The sequence below is a fragment of the Schistocerca cancellata genome, chromosome 5, assembly GCF_023864275.1.
Source record: "Schistocerca cancellata isolate TAMUIC-IGC-003103 chromosome 5, iqSchCanc2.1, whole genome shotgun sequence".
NCBI classification, from domain to species: Eukaryota; Metazoa; Arthropoda; class Insecta; order Orthoptera; family Acrididae; genus Schistocerca; species Schistocerca cancellata.
The window spans coordinates 440915318-440935490 of NC_064630.1; the positions used below are offsets into that span (position 1 = coordinate 440915318).

The window sequence follows — 20173 nt, forward strand, 5'->3', positions numbered from 1 at the left end:
AACTTTGTATATTATTGATTTTGTGTGTGGCTTGACACTGTTATCCCAGTTTATTTTGATTGCTTCACATTTGTTGTTTTGTTTTAGCTTTTCTAGTTATTTGCTATGTATATTTGCAGATTGTTCAAATCAATTTCCACTGCAAGTAACAAAGTGTGAGGTGAAGAGAGTGTGGGAGGAGTTATTTTTCTGTGACTTTCCATGCTTTCCCGATAGATCTGTTGCAAATAAGCTTCTCGGGTTTGCCGCCGGATCATATTGTGTAACTCTCACAATATTTCGTGGATGCAACTGCTGGTCGTCATCAGCTGGTGGTAGCTGCTGCTGTCACTGCTGCAAGGCGCAACTGATGATAATCGCACAGCTGTGCCAGAATTTATAATGCAGGGAACAGGCAATACGCGTGCGCAGGAAGACGCTCGTACTTGGAAGAAAGCGGCGCTCCTGGTGCCCCTGCTGGGAGCCGCAGAAGGCCATCCATGCGTGCACTATGGGCAATGACTGTGCTGCAAGACGCTCTTGCGGTTAAAGTCTGAACAAAATCTCAGTTGTGTGTTGCGTCACTTGCTGAATTGGAAGTTCTTGTTTTTCCCGTTTTGATTTATTGGCAGCCATTGCTGGATTCCAGGTGGCTCTTAGTTGAAAACCTGCATCCCTGTTGATAAGATCGTCTGTCATACGGATATGTACGCCTTTCTTAACAACACAGTAACAGTCTGTTCGTAAAGCATATGATGTCCCGTGTCTGGGCAATGCTCTGCTACCACTGATTTATCAGGTTGTCCCAGGTGTGCATGACGGCGGTGTTCGATGCAGCATTCTTGCACTGTTTGGCGTGTGTGTCCAATATATGATTTTCCACATTGGCATGGGATTTTATACACACCACATTTCCTAAGGCCAAGGTCGTCTTTGACCGAGCACAATAAATTCCTCAGTTTTGCTGGTGGCTGCAAAACACACTTGATGTCATGCTTTTTGAGGATTCTTTCTATTCTCTCAGACGTGCCGCCAAAATAGCGCAAGAACGCTGTTGCAGTGGGTGCCTCTGCATCTTCATTTACATCCCTGGTTCGAGTTTTCTTAGAATAGAATGCATGGCATATGTGCCTATCAGAATAGCCATTCTGTTGGAATACCATTCTCAGGTGTTGTAGCTCACCAGGTAGACTGTCGGCATCTGAGACTACATGTGCTCTATGCACCAAAGAGCTTAGGACACTGCTGCATTATGCAGGATGATGGCAACTTGTGGCCTGCAAATATAGCTCCATATTAGTTGATTTGTGTTAGACACTGTGTCCCAGTGTACCATCAGCTTTTCTTCTGACTAAGATGTCACCGTTTTCCACCTCCATTGTGAACTGAATATTGGGATGGAGCAAGTTCAGATGCCGGATAAACCCAGTTAATGTCTCTATTCCGTGGGGCCACACGACAAAAGTATCATCTACATACCGCCGGAAGCAAGGTGGTTTGAGACTTGGCGACTGCAATGCTTTTTCCTCAAAGTCTTCCATAAAATAGTTGGCCACCATGAGAGACAGATGACTTCCCATGGCAACACCGTCCACTTGTTCAAATTACTGGTCATGGAATAAGAAATAAGTTGAGGTAAGCACATGTTTCAATAATGCCACAATGTCTCTCAAACTGGCTGCTGATCTAATGAGCCCTGCAGAGGTACTTCTGTAAACAAAGATACAAAGTCAAAACTAACCAAAATATCCTACGCTTGTAGCTTAACTGTCCTCTGAATACCAGATATGGTGACCACACTTGCCTATGAGAGGTCCCAACAGTGTAGTAAGATGTTCGGCCAGAAAATAAATGGGAGCTCTAATGTTGCTCACTAATCAGCGAAGAGGTGTTCCATCCTGTGTATCTTGAGTAGGCCGTATAGTCTTGGGGGAACTGCAGCCTATTGGTGTAGGCTTTTGGTCACTTTAGAAGGAATAGAACTCTTCCTGAGAAGATCTAATGTTGTTCTCTTGGATTTTGCCATCCGGATCATCTCTTAGCTTTTGATAGGCAGGATTGTTGTGTGTCGGTGGTGCACTCCCTTCTTGTTGTTGGCCCTCAAGAAGAGAATACTTGGACATTCGGAGGGCCTTGGCTTGTTGTTTTGACCAGTCAGCTAGCGCTCAAGTAGCACTATCCATCCAGTCCCAAGATAACACTGAGAGTTTCGAAGAGATCTTCAGATGCAGTGATTCAGTGATAGCAATTTTGTGGACACCATGTGCAGTTCCCATATTCTATAATGTACCCTCTCTCTCACTAGAGCTGCACTCACCCGTCGTTTAATTATAACAGCGGCTGCAGATTCAATATGACGTTTAAATTTAGCAAACATTGGGACAGTTTGCTTGTCATGGAATCACAATAAAAATGCCATAGTGCACAGCAGTCTACCTCTCTTATTATGTAACTTGTCAAACTCACGTACATCGTTGGCCATCTCCTCCCCGTAGAGGTACCAGATGTGACTTTTCATGCTTTCCCGATGGATCTGTTGCAGGTTTTCCACCAGATTGTATTGTGTAACTTGGACAATATTTCATCTATGCAACTGCTAGACATCATCAGGTGGTGGTAGCTGCTGCTGTCACTGCTGCAAGCCGTGACTGATGATAATCACGCGGCGATGGCAGAATTTATCGTGCCGGGAGCAGGCAATATGTGTGCGTGGGAAGACTCTCATAGTTGGAGGAAAGCGGCGCTCCTGCTGGGAGCCGCATAAAGGCCATCTGCGCATGTGCTATGGGCGATGACTGTGCTACCAGACGCACCTGCAGTTAGTCTGAATTAAATCTCAGTTGCGCATTGCATCACTTGAGTGGTGTTAAGGAGGCCATACATATCCATGCAGCAGACAACCTTATCAACAGGGTTGCAGGTTTTCACCTAAGCGCCACCTAGAATCCAGCACTGGCTGCCATTAAATCAAAACAGGAAAAACAAGAACTTCCAACTTTAACTGCAGGAGCGTTTGGCAGCACAGTGACAGCGGCAGCTACCACCACCACCTGATGATGTTGAGTAGTTGCATTGATGAAATATTGTGCGAGTTACACAATACGATCTGGCAGCAAACCTGAGAAGCATATTTGCAGTTATTTTTGTGCTTCAGACTTCTTAAAACATTGCTCATCTAGTGTTGATCACAATCCTGACAAATAATTATTCCACTGAAATTCAGCTGGGGAGTACTTCACCCCTCATGTGAACTCTACTTTGGCCATAAGTTGATTTAATGGTTGGTGGGATCACTAGCACATTAATGGGCTGTATGTTCATGGCCAATATGTGGTGTAATGTTCACAGAAGGCTTTTACCAAAGTTCAGATAAGCTCAAGGCAGAATTTTCATTCTCTTGAACCGTAATGAATAGGTATAGGTTAGTTTTTTTGCAGACATGAGTGGGCATGTAAATGACAATAGGTCACCGCAAATGTACATATTGTGACTTTGAGGTGGTGAGACCAGCTCATGTGCTTGGTATTATTTGAACCACAGTGCATGGATTCCAGTTAAATGAGAAGCATGCTGTTCTAACATCTCCATAAACATTAGCATTCATTACACTCCTGGTCAGCCCTAATTTTTTGAGCCAGATTGATGAGAAATAGCTGTAGACCATGACTACACAACCACCAAATTTCACTATCGCCACAGTGCTCATAAATAAAATTTTCCAGCTCCTGCTCATATGACAGCTGTATAGGGAATTGTTACTTATCAGTCACCTCACTATAAAACCACCTTCATCACTCCACAGACCATTGCATATGGTGGTGTACCATTCCAAGCACTGGTGTTTACTTGTTGTGATCAGTGGATTCTGGGTATCAGCACACTGATGAGAATATAGTTGTCCTGCTTCTATGAAAATCATTAAATAAAATCCCATTTCTTTTCTCTTTTGCATAGCATTGTAACTATTCTATATTTAGGTCATTTATTGATTGCCTATACTTTGATAATGCAAGGAGAAATAAAATAAACAAAAAGAAATTATTTACATTAATTTTTATACAAAGCCCGTCATCTGGGGTATCATTATTTTTAGTAGGCACTATCATCCTAATAGCACAGTTCTGAACTTTATATCTTCATTGTCACAAATATTTGATGAGAGATCAGCTGTTTTTTTGCCAAATACGTATCGGATTTCACTTCTATGCTGATGTAAAAATTTTATAATGTTTCTTGATTACAAATGTATCATCTCCCCTCTGCTCCCTCATTTACTGCATAGAATGAGCAAATGACACACCCCCTTTCATTCCCACCATACTTGACAGTGAGTATCGACAATGTTGCTGCAGGAAAACATGTAAGTAGGCTACTGGACTCTGCTTTGACTTTTACTGTCTCTTGAAGAAATGTATACTATTGTTGTGTATTTGTCTGATTTTTAAAGTCAATTCAAATAGCTTCAGGCAAACAAAGTTTAAATGTGGTAGATGTTCATAAAAATCTAAAGTACACAGTATAGATTCCCTTGGTTGGCAGCACGACAATTTGCTGTCTGCTCACCATTCCTCTCTGCACACTCCTTCCATGCATTATCTTCTAGGTTGCCGGTCATATGTAACAACACCAACTAATACATAAATAAAACATTAAAGTCACAGTTAGGTTCAGTACTCAATCTTTTGCTCATCCAGTGATCTAGTGATGTCTGTCAGTACTGTCTCCATGATGGGTCTTTCTGCTGTATTTATTCTCATGATTACTATTACAGTCAGATTAATAAAATTTATTTTGTTTCTTAGATACTTAATTGTGGATTAATTTTCTTACTTGCTGCACCTTGTTCTAAAGCTGACTGGAAGGTGGTAACATTCTTACTCAGTATTCTAATATGTGAACAGCAACAGTAACTTGCATTCAGAATCAAGTAATGTTCCTTGATGGACAAAATTTTCACTTATCAGTATTACCTTTACTTAAAAAGCACCATAAATGTTTGTAAATGGTATCCATACACATATGAGAATTTTTGTTGCAAACCTGTTCCAATACTACATGAGTTTATAAGGTGATACAATGTAATTCTATGTCCTCATTAGTTCACAAAATTGTCAGATTTTAAGTAGAGCAACAGATTGTATTGGTGGTTAGATCTTAGTTTCTTGTGTACACTGTGCACTAATGCCACAAGAGTCGTACATCTCTTGATTGTTCGAGCAACGTGTATAGCATATTGAGTACTTCAGCATATTGGGAAGTCTAGAGTATGTTTGAGTTAAAGTATAATTTGCCCGACACACCCGTCAGAGTTCTTCAAAATAAATCTGCATGTAACCTCAATAGCCAAAGCTTCATCTTTAAATGTAACATAACCCCTGTATCAATCTATTAAACAACGTTAAAATGTTGACCTCAGCAGCAATATTTTAATCTGCAAATCTAAGACGACCCTGTATTTTTCAGCTGACGATTTTGGCAAAATCATCATCTTATAGTCAAGTAAGTACGGTACATATAAGAGAATGTCCTTCTGGGTGCTTCAAATTTGATGTTTTTTGTGCACATGTGTGAAGTCCAGATTTCAGGGCTGCAATGAACTATCAAAATGGCATCTACACAGAACACCCATTACAGTCAACATGCTGTAATTGAATGCTTGGTTTTGGAAAAGTGAACTGTGGTGAACACCTATAAATGCTTCTGTGCCATGCATGGTAATGGTACAATTGAGAGTACTGTTATTGAGGCAATAGCTAAAGAGCCATAAAGTGCATAAAGTGAGCTCCTTGATTGGCCATATTTGGGGTTTCCTGACACAGCTAGTGCTCCCGACATGGTGAATCGTGTGGATACCATTATTCATGCTGATTGGTGCATCACAACTCAACAATTGGCTGTACAGCTATTGGTGAGCATTGGAAGTGCATTTGTAATGACTGAGTCTCATGGATATTCAAAGCTGTGCTGAAGATGTGTTCCATGAATACTCGAAACAGACCACAAGGTGCAAAGAAAAGTTATTTCATTAAAACTGATGGAGCAAGAACATGGGAACATTTTTCCAAATTAACTTGGACATGTCATAGATTTTCCCGGCAATTTTGTGACATCTCGTTCAATCAGGTGTACTGTCGGTGGTCTGCATTTTTCTAACACAATATTTAGATGACGTACCTCGGTGTCTTCATAGGGTGCTTCCTGTTACTGAATGACTGGCTGACTGTGTCCAGTATTTGTGTCTGGATGGTGTCTGGCGTTCCCTACACCATCTGCTCCCACTGCAAGCGTGTTGGTTGGTCGCCAGATGTTCCGTCTTATGTCCATGCCCGCTTCCGCTGTTTTCCCCAGTGGCAGCCTTCGATGGCGTTCCCTATTAGGTCTGCACCCGCCAGGAGCGTTCCTAGCACTGTCAACAGGCTGCGTTTGCTGTCTGTGACCAATCCGACTTTCTCCAGTGCCCCTTTCATTCTCCTGGTCTTGTGTTTTCTTCCACTGTTTTTGTAATAGGTCCAAATCCGGGTTCCACGCCATGCTGAGTTGGTATCCAGCTTCTTGGATTTTCAAGTTCTCTGTCATCTTGATTTCGATCGATTCAGTGATGATGCTATCCCAAAATTAGAGGGACTGAGATAAGATCCTGGTGTTATCATAATTCGTGGTGTGGTCAAGTTCCAAGCAGTGTTGTGCTATCGGTGATTTAGTGGCTTGCCGTAGCCTGGTATGCCTTTGGTGCTCTTTACATCTTATGTCAACGGTGCTGGTGGTCTGGCCAATGTAAGACATACCAGGTTTCCTCAATCCCAGATCATTCTAACCATTCCAAGAAGCACGCTGATCTTGTTTGGTGGGCAGAAGACACTCTTGATACTGTGCTTTTTCAGTATCCTGCTGATCTTAGCAGATATAGGTCCTGCATATGGTACAAAGGCTACCCTACTCGTCTCCTCTTCTTGTTCTTCTCCCTCAGTACCAGGTCATCTGGAGGGACGTGGCGCCTTGCAGATGTCCCTTGATGAGTATCCGTTGTCTGCAAACACTTGCTGCATGTGTTCTAACTCTGCTGTCAAGCTGTTTGAGTCGGACAGTGTTTTGTCCTCAGCGCCCCATTCTTCTGTGCCGGATGATGGCAGCTGTCAGCCTGTAGGTATAAGTCGGTGTGTGTAGGTTTTCTATACATACTATGGCCTAATGTGCCGTCTTGTCTTCCTTTTCACCAGGACATCCAGGAAATAAAGTCGACCATTATTTTCTAGTTTCATTGTGAACTTAATGCTGGGCTACCTCGAGTTCAGATGGTCAAGAAACTCGTTCCATTTTTGCCGACCATGTGGCCAGATAACAAACATGTCATCAATGTACCTAAAGAAACAGGTCGGCTTGTAGGCAGCAGTCGTAAGTACCTCATCCTCGAATCTCTCCACAAACAGATTTGACACTAGCGGAGATAAGGGACTACCCATCACCACTCCTTCAGCCTGTTCATAAAATTGGCCTTCACATAGGAAATAGGTCAATGTTAAGATATGCTTGAAAAGGTCCAACACAGCTCCATCAAATTTTTCACTGATTAAATTGAGTGTGTCTTGAAGTGGTATCCTAGTGAACAAAGACATAATATCGAACCTGACCATGATGTCTTTGTTAGAGATTCGTAGATTTTTGAGACGTTCCACGAAGTCTGACAAGTTGCGGATGTGGTGACAGAGTCATCACTGAATCGATTGAAATCAAGATGTCGGAGAATTTGATAAACCGGGAAGCTGGATACCAACTCAGCATGGTGTGGAACCCAGCTTTGGACCTATTACAGAAACAATGGAAGAAAACAAAAGACCGGGAGAATGACAGGGGCAGTGGAGAAAGTCAGAACGGTCACCAACAGCAAACACAGCCTGTCAACAGTGCTAGGAATGCACCTGGTGGGCACGGACATAGTAGGGAATGCCACGAAATGGCTGCAACTGGGTAAAACAGCAGGAGCGGGCGCAGACGGAAGATGGAACATCTGACGACCAACCGACAGTCACAGCTGGAGTGGACGGCGTAGGGAACACCAGAACTGTCCAGACATAAATACAGGACATGGTCAGCTTGTCGTTCAGTCACAGGAAGCACCTGATGCTGATGATGCCAAGGTACGACGTCAAAATATTGTGTTAGAAAAACACAGACCACCGGCAGTACACCCGATTCAATGAGATGACTTAAACATCATTGTCTTAACCCCTCCTATAGCTCAGACCTAATGGCCTTGGAATTAAAGTTTTTGGGCTACTTCGGGATTCTCCGTGGGGACACACTTTGATGATGATGATGATGATGATGATGATGATTATTATTATTACATGCAGTGAAATCATGGCTATAGGCACAGGACAAGAGCTTTTACTAACAGGGAATACATACTCTTACACAACACTGGCTTAAGGCAATGGAATGTGATGGAGACCATGTAGGAAGATACTACATGCAAAAGAAATGTTGATTGATATTGCCACCAAATTTTAACTCTTTAAAAATAAATACACTCTGAGAAAAAATTATAGGGCATCATCGTAGATAGATAATTCTGTTGCTGATATTCTTACTTAAGTGTTCAGCGCTACTTTATCTGTTAATTTCTTAGGGCTACCAGGCTGATGTTTGAGATTCTGATGTTTCAGTTACATTAGTATTTATATAGTGGGACACTTGGAATGCATTTAAAATCTCTAAGAGCAAGCTTGAACTTTGGACTTACATTATTTTACTAATTCTGACAGAAAAAAGGGTCTATACTGCAAACGCATTGTCGACTGCTCTCATATATCCTTGGATACATATTCTAACATCATATGCACTGCATTCAGTGGGATGTCCCATGAATTCGATATGTTGTAATGTTTAAAGAGGAAGTTGTAGTACATTTAAATTTTGTTCAACATAGTTTCCTCATCAGATGGCACTTTCACCTTTAGGTTTAGAGATGATTTTTCATATTTATACAAATGTGTAAAATTCTCTCTAGTGTGCAACTGACACCACATCTCATAGCTGAAACTGTGCATTCACTGCCATTGTATATAACTTGTTGCTCATATTAATTTAACACAATAATTTACAAATTGGGTTGCAAGGAACTGGACATAATGACTATTAGAAAGCAAAAAAGTAGCATACTGAAACTGTAACAGCAAATGCTGGGGTAGTTCATTATTGTCAAATTAGAGCAGACTTTGAGCAGTGCACACATCTCCATGAGCTCGTAGAATGGCAGATTGTTGTAGTTGTGGGCTACACTCAGCCATTTTTCTGTTAAATAGCTGAACACATTGATCAGCTTCAAAGCAGAAAATAATTATTCAACCTCCAAATTTAAATTTGAGAGTATTACTCACCATGTCTTGTATGGATGTTACAAAAAATATGGTATAAATAAAATTGTTAGCGGATGAGAAAAGCTGTCTCATTACCATAATCAGTATCATATGCCATTTACAGAACTACAGAAAAGTGGATTAAATAAAATGTGCATAAAACCTGCAATGTGAATCCTTTCATATTATAAACAATTGAATTGCTGATCAAATTGCAACTGCGTATCTCTTTTATGAATTTAAAATTTTTGTTGTGTACTGTTATTTCTGTAACATTTATGAAGGGACATTAGGTGTGAACTGTAAAAAGATGTAATATTCTGAGAACTTCTCTTGTACTACACTTGGCATTTCAAAGGTGTATATAGCCAGTCATCATTGTTTCTGAAGGTATTATTATGGAACAGTTAATATTAGTAACATGACTACATTCTCCACTTATAATTTATATTATTTATATAATTATTGATATTAACACACAAAACCTCATTGCAAGTTGCTTGTTCATGCTCCTCTCTCTCTCTCTCTCTCTCTCTCTCGTTCATGCTCCTCTCTCTCTCTCTCTCTCTCTCTCTCTGCCCCCCCCCCCCCCCCCCCTCTGTGGTCAGCAGTTTCTTGTTAACAGCTTGAAACTTTTCCCTGTGGAATTTATAGTACGAGAGAAAGATCTGGGACATTCTCATTATGAAAAATTTTCCCAGTATATCATGGAAAATAAGAATACTGATTATTATGTAACGCCACGACAGGTGAGAGAAACGTTCAAAGATGACAAACCTGAGTGAAAAAATAAATGAACCATATATTTAAGTATTATGAATTTATCATGTATTAATATTGTGAGGCTCATACAGCAAGCCACTGAAGTGACTGCTGGTGCCATTGTTCAAAGGCAATTGACTAACAAGATTCTCATGTAAAAAGTACAAAGTGACAGTTATTGAACTACATGGAAAAAATGTAAGTTAGTTGCAAACTACAGCATGCACATACTTCATTCAGCAAGTGAACGTCACTACAGATATTTGGATTTGGGTTATGACATGTTCAATATGCCTGCCATCATCAACAGTGATGTGGCACAGACGAATAGTGAAATTCTGCGTAACCCTCTGAAGTGAAGTGTTGGAACATCGTTCTAGTTTATGACCTCCTGAAAGGCTGTTTTCAGCTTAACAGTGGTTTTGGATTTATTGTTGTACACCTTGTCTTTAATATAACCCCGCAAGGAGGAGTCACATGTGTTCAGATCCGGAGAATATGTTGGCCAATCAAGTCCCATGCCAGTGGCTGCTGGGTACCCCAGAGCCAGAATGCGGTTCCCAAAGTGCTCCTCCAGGACGTCAAATACTCTCCTGCATCGATGGGGTTAAGCTCTATCTTTCATTAACCACGTCTTGTCAAAAACAGGGTCACTTTGGATAATGAGGATGAAATCATCCAAAACCTTCACTTACCATTCGGTAGTCACTGTGCCATCAAGGAACATTGCATCGATTATTTCGTGACTGGACAAGGCACAGCACACTTTCACCCTTTAAGGGTGGAGACACTTCTTGATCATGAAATGAGAATTCTCTGTCCCCCCAAATGCACCAATTTTGCTAATTGTCAGACCTATCCAAATGGAAGTGGGCTTAGTCACTAAACCAAACCATGCATGTACATACTAATTCCCATAAAGCTCCATAGCCAACTGTGCAGTTTGAATGTCCTAACACAAACCGTTCAGAATTTGACGGTTTTATTTCATGTAGTTCAATAATTGTCCTTACATATATAAGGACTGCCAAAGAAATGATCAGCAACTAGAAATCAGGGTGGCTCTGCTTAGTGATACTGAATAGGAAACAAAAGAATACATAGCATGTTCAGTTGTTACACCCTCAAATTTGCTACCAGTCTTTCTATACAGCCTCTGAAAAGAAAGATACAAATGTTTATATAACTGACACATTAAAAAAAAAGCCTGTAGTCTATATAAATACAAGGTACAGAGAAACATTTGCATATCCTGAAACAGCCAGACAAGAAGACACCACAGAAGGGCAAGCAGAAATTAAATGTCATACCATTTGTTTTACAGCAAAAGGTGTATAGTGTTTGTTTCCATTTTGTATCTTTAGCAAAAGTCTCTGACCAAATAATTTTATTATGATTTGAATTATAAAATATTTTTATGCCGAACAACAGAAAACATTAATTCACCACGTATCACAGTATTAATATGTTTCTATTGGTATTTTTCATCTCTGTCTTTCTGTGATTATGAAGTCACATGGGGGCAGTAATGTATTTCTTGGCTCTCATATGTAATGTTATAAGCTCCATCAGTTAAAAATAGGCAGTGGAGTACTGTAACTTATGCACCACTGCTTTTATATATTTCAGATCTTAAAAATGCCATTTCAATTTCAGTATTTTCATTTTTAATTTGAAATAAATCTGCTGAATGCAAATATATTTGCATTGGCTGTGTGTAAGTGTGATGTGTGAAAATTTATGGGGAACTGGGCCTCGAACCGGATTTCCTGCTAACCATTTCAGCTATCAGTGCGTACCTCCTGGAATTACCCAAACCTTTTAGACGATATTGTATACAGCCCTATATCATATGTCACTAATACATCTATATGTAACACAGCCGATGCCGAGATACATGCATTCAGCAAATTTATGTCAGATAAAGTTTGGACAGCTGTCTGTCATTGTTAATATCTGTTCATCCGGAGAGGCAAGTATTGCATGTCAGGGCGGGCACAAGACAACAAAGTTTCATTCTCATTGGTGTAGGAATACAGAGTAAAGCTGCAAGCTTTAAGTGATCAGTGTAGGGGACTATGGTATGGGGGTGTAGACAGTGAGACATGTAAATGTCCAGGAGGCATGCACCGGTAGCCAAAGTGGTTAAGGCAACTGCTCATGATAGTGAGAAATCTGGATTTGAGTTCCAGTCTGGCACAAATTTTCATGTCACTTTTAGGTTGTACAATATTGTGAAAAGGAATGTTGCTATTCACCATACAGCGGAGATGGTGAGTCCCAGATAGGCACAACAAAAGACTAACAAATATAGCTTTCGGCCAGTAATGCCTTTGTTGGTGAGACTGCAGTTTGTGTGTGTGTGTGTGTGTGTGTGTGTGTGTGTGTGTGTGTGTGTTTGTCGTCTAATTTGACAAAGGCATTACTGGCCAGAAGCTATATTTATAACAGTATTTTTGTTGTGCCTATCTGCGACTCAGCATCTCTGCTATATGGTGAGTAACAGCTTTCCTTTTCACAACATTGTTACATTCCATCCTGAATTTTCCATTGTTTAATAGGTAGTACAACTATACCTAACACAGCCAATGCCAAGATTGTTGCATTCAGCAGATTTCTTTCAAATAAATTTCGGATGTTTGTCAGTCATCATTAATGATTTTTTTCTTTATCCAGGCATACCAGTAAAGTTTTATTTTTATCCATTATTATAGCAACCAAAATTTTCCTTATAAAATAATGCCGAATAGAGTCTACATTATTTCAGTATGTTGGTCATTTTTGCAATCAGCCATGTTCATCCACATCAACAAATTAAACAAGAGTATTGTGTTCAATGTTAACATTAAAATTCCAAGAGATTTTAATATCAAACACACAGAAAATGGGGTTCTACTTACCAAATGGCAGTATACGAGAAAATATAACACTAATGCCAGCATTTGAGTTAGTGTTTCTCCGTCAGTAGTATAACACTGCTCATTGTTTTCACATGTCTACCTCGTTTTCAGTCTTTCAGTTTCTTGTCTCTGACTTAAAGCTTATGGTGGTTATTATATTTCTCTTTGTCCTGTCATGTCATCTCCCTTGACATTAGTTTCTGGGTGTCCTATTTACTTAATCTCTTCAATGTGCCCCCCCCCCCCCCCCTTCCTCCACTTTGTACTTCCAAATAGAACAGTTTTCTCTCAACTATCAAGATGACACTTTAAAAGTAACTTTGCTTTATTTACGTTTATTAATCATAAGTTACAAGAACACACTCATGCAAATCTTGCCTGGTTTCATGTATGAGTGAAAATAATCATAAATGAACGTTAAAATATTTTGAGTGAGGAGGAATACATGCATACCAGTAATCAAAACAGGAATGAGCATGACTCCAGTCCGAGAACAATGCAAGATAATTTTTTGAGACTGCTGGGCACATGTGGAATGAGAGAATAAAACTAATAAAAGCCTAAAGATTGGTTGTGTAGGTGCTAGAGGGAAATAAGTGTGTGTGAATGATGGATTGAGAGAGACAGCACTTGCAGGAAGGGTATTAAAGGAAACAAGAGTTAATTTCCATGGTACTAATGAAGAACCAAAAGAAATCAATGGCTCATTGGTCATGATTAAAAATCTGAAGCTGCATATGAGAATAAAAAATAAGAGCAGAAAAAAAGTAATGTGACAGTGTTGAAAGGAAGTTGCAAGATCAGATGATGAAGTTGAATAGTAGTAGTAGTAGTAGTAGTAGTAATAACAATAATAATAGACAATCCACCAGACATAACAGACATGGAACCCTTCTGGAGTAACATATGGTCAAACCCGGTACAACATAACAGGCATGCACGGTGGATACAAGCAGAAACAGAGACATACAAGATGATACCACAAATGCCTGAAGTGATAATTTTGCAACATGAAGTCACCCAAGCAATTAATTCTACTCACAATTGGAAAGCCCCTGGAAAAGATAAAATAGCAAATTTCTGGCTAAAGAAGTTCACCTCAACACATTCACATCTAACTAAATTTTTTAACAGTTACATTGCAGACCCATACACTGTCCCTGATACACTTACACAAGGAATAACTTATCTGAAACCTAAAGATCAAGCAGACACAGCAAACCCAGCAAAATATCGTCCCCTAACATGCCTACCAACAATATACAAAATATTAACTTCAGTCATTACACAGAAATTAATGACACAACAACACACAACAAAATTATAAATGAAGAACAAAAAGGCTGCTGCAAAGGAGCACGAGGATGTAAAGAGCAACTGATAATAGATGCAGAGGTGACATATCAAGCTAAAACTAAACAAAGGTCGCTACACTATGCATACATTGATTATCAAAAAGCTTTTGATAGTGTACCCCACTCATGGTTACTACAAATATTGGAAATATACAAAGTAGCTCCTAAATTGATACAGTTCCTAAACATAGTAATGAAAAATTGGAAAACCACACTTAATATCCCAACAAATTCAAATAATATCACACCACAGCCAATACAGATTAAGCGTGGAATATACCAAGGAGACTCATTAAGTCCTTTCTGGTTCTGCCTTGCTCTGAACCCACTATCCAACATGCTAAATAATACAAATTATGGATATAATATTACTGGAACATACCCACACAAAATCACACATTTGCTATACATGGATGATCTAAAACTACTGGCAGCAACAAATCAACAACTCAACCAATTACTAAAGATAACAGAAGTGTTCAGCAATGATATAAATATGGCTTTTGGAACAGACAAATGTAAGAAAAATAGCACTGTCAAGGGAAAACACACTAAACAAGAAGATTACATATTGGATAACCACAGCGACTGCATAGAAGCGATGGAAAAAACGGATGCCTATAAATATCTAGGATACAGACAAAAAATAGGAATAGATAAACAAATATTAAAGAAGAACTAAAAGAAAAATATAGACAAAGACTAACAAAAATACTGAAAACATAATTGACAGCAAGAAACAAGACAAAAGCTATAAATACTTATGCTATATCAATATTGACCTACTCATTTGGAGTAGTGAAATGGAATAACACAGACCTAGAAGCACTCAATACACTTACACGATCACAATGCCACAAATATAGAATACATCACATACATTCAGCAACAGAAAGATTCACATTAAGCAGAAAGGAAGGAGGAAGGGGATTTATCGACATAAAAAACCTAAATTATGGACAGGTAGACAATTTAAGAAAATTCTTTATAGAACGAGCAGAAACTAGCAAAATACACAAAGCAATCACTCATATAAATACATCGGCTACACCACTGCAATTTCATAACCACTTCTACAACCCTTTAGATCACATAACATCAACAGATACGAAGAAAGTAAATTGGAAAAAGAAAACACTACATGGCAAGCACCCGTATCATCTAACACAGCCACACATCGATCAAGACGCATCCAACACATGGCTAAGAAAAGGCAATATATACAGTGAGACGGAAGGATTCATGATTGCAATACAGGATCAAACAATAAACACCAGATATTACAGCAAGCATATTATTAAAGATCCCAATACCACAACAGATAAATGCAAACTTTGCAAACAACAAATAGAAACAGTAGATCACATCACAAGCGTATGTACAATACTAGCAAATACAGAATACCCCAGAAGACATGACAATGTAGCAAAAATAATACATCAACAGCTTGCCTTGCAACATAAACTAATAAAACAACACGTTCCCACATACAAGTATGCACCACAAAATGTACTGGAGAATGATGAATACAAATTATACTGGAACAGAACCATTAGAACAGATATAACACCACATAACAAACCTGACATCATAATCACCGACAAAAAGAAGGAATTAAAACAACTAATCGAAATATCCATACCCAATACAACAAATATACAGAAGATAACAGGAGAGAAAATTGAAAAATACATCCAACTGGCTGAGGAAGTCAAGGACATGTGGCATCAGGATAAAGTTGATATTATACCAATTACACTATCAACTACAGGAGTCATACCACACAATATCCACCGGTACATCAACGCAATACAGCTACATCCAAACATACATATACAACTACAGATATATGTAATTATTGATACATGTTCAATTACCCAAAAGTTCCTAAATGCAATGTAACTTATACCATACAGTTAAAAGAAAGTCACTCTTGATCAAGGTCCGCGTCACTTTCCATTTTTAACCAGACATAACATCTGAGAAAGGAAAGAAAATAATAATAATAATAATAATAATATGAAAAAGAGGTTATCATTTCTAAGACACCTGTACAGAATGGACAAAACCAGACTAACCAGAAGGATATTTGACTATCTGTGGTGAAAAAGGTCAACAACATGTATTAAGGAAGCTCTTAAGGATCTGCAAAGGTTCAACATTCAGGAAGTTCAGATGTTAAATAGGGGTACATTTCAGACCATGATTCAAAATTTGGAAGGATTTCAAGACGAAAGAACTAAGAAGACTGGAAGATGTTGAATGGATGAACGGAAACAAGAGCACAGCGTCTATGTGAAGGAGTACTGGAGAAAGAGGAAACTTCAGACAAAGAAGAAATGAAATTGTAGCATGATCCTAAGTGGTCAATTCACAAATAAATAATAATAATAATATTATGAAACTGTATTAGAAAGAGACATAAGTGCTAAATCACCGAAAAATTGTGCGTAAATGAAAAGTGGGACCAAAAGCAAGTTTGGGAGGAAACGGAGATCAGACGACAGTAGCTAAAGGCAAGGGGATCAGGTGCAGTGTTGGAGGCTGTAGGGTGGGGGAATCTGCCCAACAACCTAACCATAAAAATTCCTTTCTCTGGATCCTACCCCAACTTTTGAGATTCTGCTCGTCCCCGGACCACATAAACCTGGTACTGCAAAGAGACATCTTCATAGCACAGGCATCCCAGATCCACCTCTGCTGCCTCCACAAGATAATCTACTGTGCAATACTTGCTACATACCTCATGTCTCCGAAATTGGTGCTTGGTCTCCAGCACCTGCAGGAGCATTCCAGATACCACCTCCGTAAGTAATCCAACCTAATGACATCCTACTGCTGCCTTGGGACATGGCTCTCCAACCCGTATCCTACCCACAGCCAACTTGCCCCCCCCCCCCCCCCCAAAAAAAAAAAAAAAAAAAAACACTCCTTGCCAACACCCTACCAAATCCAGAGCCTAAGCATCCACACAATACTGTTGTTAAACTTTTCACCGAAACCATCAGCCCCCATAGAAGTTTCAGTCATATCCAAAGGCGTGACCTTTAGCCTGACACACAAATTTAACCAAGTTTCACTTGTCAAAGACCTACTCTCCTTCTGATCCCTGCAATGAAAACATTTCTTTGCCACCAATCCCTCGAAACAGATTCTGTCCCAGAAGTAGAGGATAGCCTCCAGTCCCTGCTTAAAGCCTTAGCCCTTCCCAGATCCTCACTCTTGAATCTGTTTCCCTCTGCACACTATGACACCCCACACAACCACTTTCTATTTCTACATGCTCCCCAAAATCCATAAATCCAACAATACAGGACACATCATTCTAGCTGGTTATTGTGCCCCCACTGAAAGAATTGCAGCCATCATTGAGCAGCACCTCCACCAACTACCCGTAATGTAGCCTCCCACGGCAAAGATACCAACCACTTCTTCTCCAACCCTCCACCATCCCCACCCCTTAAGCTCCTAGATCCACACTCTACTTCAGACTCAAAACCCATTACTTCACTTCTCATACACCTTACTAACTTTATCCTAACTCAAAACTGTTATTCCTTTGAGGGGAGGGTTTACAAACAAATCCATCGGCATGGACACCTATATGGCACATTCGTATGCCAATCTGTTTCTGAGCCATCTAGAGGAGACCTTTCTAGCCTCCCAAAACTCCAAATCCCTGGTCTGGTCTGGTTCTGGTTCATTCATGATATCCTCATGATCTGGACTCTGGGCCAAGACACCCTATCCTCATTTCTTCACAACCTCAACATCACCCCACCCTTTCTCTTCACCTGATCTTCCCAACCCAGTAGGCAGCTGCTGTGGCCGAGCGGTTCTAGGTGCTTCAGTCCGGGACAGTGCTGCTGCTATGGTCACAGGTTCGAATCCTGCCTTGGGCATGGATGTGTCTGATGTCCTTAGGTTAGTTTGGTTTAAGTAGTTCTAAGTCTGGGGGACTGATGACCTCAGATGGTAAGTCCCGTAGTGCTTAGAGCCATTTTTGAACCTCATTCCAGTGTGCCACCTTCCAAGACACTGACCACCTCCTCTCTAATGGCTCAATTCACACCTCTTAAACCCACCAAACACCAACTTCACGTGCATTTTAACAGCTGTCATTTCTTACACACCAAACAATCCCTGCCATACAGCCTGGACACCTGGTGATGACGTATCTGCAGTGACAAGAATTCCTCTGCCCAGTATGCTGAGGATCTCACAAAGACCTCCACAGACAACCACCATCCCCTTGAGATAGTCCGCAGACAGATCTCCTGTGCCATTTCCCCCACACACCACAATCCTCCCCACCCCCAAGAACCAGTTACAAAAGAGTGCGAAATTATCCTGGCCTCAATCTATGGTAAGCTACTGTCCTCACACCCCCTCTACCCATCAGTTTCTGCCCCCCCCCCCCCCAATCACCTCTTCCCTATTCCATTCTCCACTCCCTCTTTGTGTGCTGCTATCTGCCAACACACAGAACACTCTCTCCCCTTCTTCGTTCCTCTCATTTTTTGCCGCTCCCCACCCTTCCCCCCTTCTCCCTGCCCCAAAGACTCCCAACTGTGTGCCTGTTGGAGAATCTATTCCCTGCACACTCCAACGGGCAGCATTCTTCCCTCCATTTAGCCATATGCTGCTATCCCTTTTGCTTCCTGTCACTTCAAATTGCTGCTTCCGTTCAATGTGCCAGTTACATTCCAGTCTGAACTGCCAAAGATAGCAGTCATGTGTGCATGAGATGTGGTTGCTTGTGTGTGTGTGTGTGTGTGTGTGTGTGTTTTCTGAAAGGTTTGTCCAAAAGCTAAATGTGTAACTATTTTTTTTGTTGTGCATGACTGCAACTTGATGTATTATCGTTTCTTAACGTTTCATCTCAGTAATGTTCATTAGGCTGTGGTCACATCAATCTTCTCACTATATTCAAATTCTGGGATGCTACTTCCATACTATTTAGAGAGAATTCTGTGATGGTTCAAAGGTATGGGAAGAGACGTTGTTCTGAAGTTCTGAGTCAGGTTGTGAAATATATTCAAATAAAGTATTTATTAATACACTGGCTGCAAACAGAATTTAATTAGTTTCAAGTCCGTGTATGGCATGCAGTTTTAACATGGTTATGAATGTTCATGATCTCATCAGTCACTGGTGCAATCCTATGACCAAAAGCAGTGATACAGATTTGCTGTGAAAGCTTGAACAATGTTCATAATGTGTGATATACACTGATGAAACAAAATATTATGACCACTGTCAATCATGGGGTTGTATGCTACCTGGTGTCTCTGAAGCAACATGATGCAGTCAGTATAGAAAGTGGAGCTGATATAAATGTGAATCACACTAGCTAAATCACACTAGCTATGATATGGACAGGATGAGGAAATCTACTGTCATAACCATATTGTGTGGCCCAGTGCTTGGGAATGAACATCTCAGAAACAATGAAGCTGTTCATGTGCTGTTGGTATGAGCATTTACAGATAGTGGTCGAAGGACAGTGAAACCACGAATATCCGATAAGTTATTGGACATCGACGTTTCACCACAAATTGTGGTTGGAGGTTTTCGTGCTCTGTAAAGTAGGGCAGGGCAAGTCTGACTACAAAGTACAGTACTGATGCAGGCCCAAGGGTTTCAGAGAACACCATTTAGCGCATGTTGTTGAACATGGCACTCTGCCGCAGTGGGCCTCTGTATTCCCATATTGGCCCAACGACATCATGTGTGATGATTGTAATGGGTATGGAATCGAGATTGAACCATGTGTCAGTGGAGATGTGCTCCCTTGTTGGATGAATAACATATCTTGTTA

At 40.3% G+C, this 20173-nt stretch overlaps 1 protein-coding gene across 1 annotated transcript in view; it reads left to right on the plus strand.

The window, feature by feature from the left end:
* LOC126187297 (F-box/WD repeat-containing protein 7) overlaps positions 1-20173 on the plus strand; it is a 143656-nt gene that overhangs the window by 117414 nt on the left and 6069 nt on the right. The gene's annotated exons all lie outside the window — the stretch shown is intronic.